This window comes from Monopterus albus, unplaced genomic scaffold, assembly GCF_001952655.1.
Source record: "Monopterus albus unplaced genomic scaffold, M_albus_1.0 scaffold508.1, whole genome shotgun sequence".
Lineage (NCBI taxonomy): Eukaryota > Metazoa > Chordata > Actinopteri > Synbranchiformes > Synbranchidae > Monopterus > Monopterus albus.
The window spans coordinates 18,526-21,164 of NW_018128388.1; positions in this window are offsets into that span (position 1 = coordinate 18,526).

The window sequence follows — 2,639 nt, forward strand, 5'->3', positions numbered from 1 at the left end:
AACACCACTGCACTAAATAGTGATTGAAATGGTTAGTAATGGTAAAATTAACCCAGGAACATCACTGCTGTTCCTGAGAAATGAACATAACAGGTGGGTTAAGCTAAACACAATTAACTATACTTAGCTTTGCATGTTCACTTTGGAGTGCACAATAGAATATAGTGTGTTTCTGAACAGTGCCAAGTAACATGGCACTTAGACTGCACTTTGCAGCAGTGTCTTTTGCCCGTAGGGAGTTTCCTGGGACATTCTTTGAATGGTAACTAAAAGAAAAGGAGGATAGTCATAGACGGTAGCTGTCTGTGCCAAGCCTGCTATCTCAAGTTAAATGACATATAGTACTGTAGAACAGGAGCACAAGCTTATAAATATACTTTTGTTTTCCTAAGGCACATTCCTTGTTCTTGTTTGCACATTCTTTTTCTTTTTTGCTCTCCCAGCTTTATCTTGCTCACTTGTCTACTCATTGTTTTACAGAAGAGCATTGTACATACACTTTGAGAGCCATTGTACCAGAGTCAAATTCCTCGTGTGTCCAACACACCTGGCCAGTAAAGCTGATTCTGATTGAGATTGCTAATGTTGGTGCAGTTTTAAATGCCTGCCACTAGATGTTATTAAAGGGCCATATTTCACTGATTATGCCTTTAACTGCTTGAGTTTGGTATAAACAATAGCTATCATCCTTTGCTGACTTTCAAGTATTAACTTGCATTGTCATTAATGTAAGCAATAGCACCACCTGATCCTAGGAAAGAGATAATAGTGGAATCTTTGTTGTGTCCTGTGGAGTGCAGATTGAATCCCAGCTGACTGTAGTGATCTTGCCGACAGTTCCAACAAAGCATGAGGCCACTGATGACAAAGCCTACATTCATAATGTAAAAACACTCTTCACAACCATTTATTCAGTGTCTTAAACATTGAATCAATTTAATAATGATCAACGTAAATGGTTTTTCACAAGCATACACCACAACTGAGAAATGTGCAAACAGTTTTGTCATATGTTTCTAGAAATACTGCAGGTACAACTTTGAAGAATTCTGAGTATACTGGAAAACTACCTAACCCACTACTGCAAATTAAATCACAAATGAGACACGAACTATGCTTCACAGTGTTGCATAAACAAAACTGTTATCAGGTAATTAAGTTCTACATTTTGCAAAATTCACCTCACTGCATCAGCATTTGGTGTTTTGTATTTCCTTGCACATAAAACTCAGTATCTCTTATTGCACTTATTATAAAACTTCCACCACCCAATTTTCCTTCACTGGGCGCCAAATCGCGTCAAAGCATAGCACCTTGTTATACAAATCAATAATGTGTGGATCTTTGCTGAACTAAAGTTGTAAAAGGTAATCATGGTAACACATCGAGAGTAGAGTTGTGTAAGCATAAATATTGTGAAGTCTAATCTGAAAATCTCTAGCAAATGGAATGGGCAAACACGCCACCATGGTTCTGACATGGCTGTTAAGCCACCGCCGTCTGCATAACGAAATAACAGACAGAGCGAGGAGAGAAGAATGAGAGAACACAGTGCTCAGGGTTAGCTTCAGCGTCTCTCTCCCTATATCATTCTCTTTGCTCCTTTCTCAATACTCTACTTGGTTTCCATAGAAACACGCTTGCCACGCTTGAGTCGTGAGGCCAGTCAGCTGAGATAAACAGTCCTGCAATCTCAACTGAATATGATGGGTATGCATCAGAGTTTGTTGAAGTAGACATCAGCCAAAGGTCATGGGTGCCAGGAAGGTGGCACTGAGACAGCAGATGTGACAACTTTAACTGTTTATCTGGTGCAGATTTTGATCTTCTATTTCACCAACATTTCAACCTTGAATTCAGTTTGAGCCTGTTTAGTCGACAAAACTGGGGACATACGGTAGGTAAGCTAACTGCAGTCATAACCTAAGGGATTTTGTTTTCTGTCACTAAAGGGGAAACAAGATACCCAGAGAATCTATGGATACTTAGAGCAGTTTTATGCCTTGATTTATCACTATCATCATAGGAATGTAACTAAGACTCTACTTATTTGTCAAGATTGTCTGATGTAAAATATGAAACACTGCCCTGAATCTACAAAATGAGTGCAAAAGCCACTGGCTTACTATAAGATGCAGACCAGAACTGCCCTTAAGGATCCAAGTCAAGAGAAGTTGTGTGCATCAGTCTGCATACAGTAGATCAAGCTAAGATCAAGCTAAATCACGCAAGTGAGGGGGAGCTTTAAGTGGAGGAAACACATTATCAGATGGAGCACCAGCAGTCTCCATGGGAAAAGCATAAAAATGAATCAATCCGAAAAATGCACAAATGTCTTGAATAGTGAAGCATCTGAATTTTGATTCATTACTGGAGCAACCAGTGTCACAGCCTCAAATGCTTGAGTAGAGGCATGATGACAACCCTGCTTGTTTTCACACTAATATACAACCCCTCAAGACAGATCAAAAAATTAAAGTCCATAGGAGCATCTTGAGAATGTAGGAGCAGTTATAATTGTTTGGCTGTCAGACAAGGAAGTCCCGTGCATCAAAGGGGCTTTGTGCAGGAGAGAGACATTAGGAAAGAATTATTTATGACTAGACAGCTGGATGAGGCTGTTAAAAAATACAAGTACG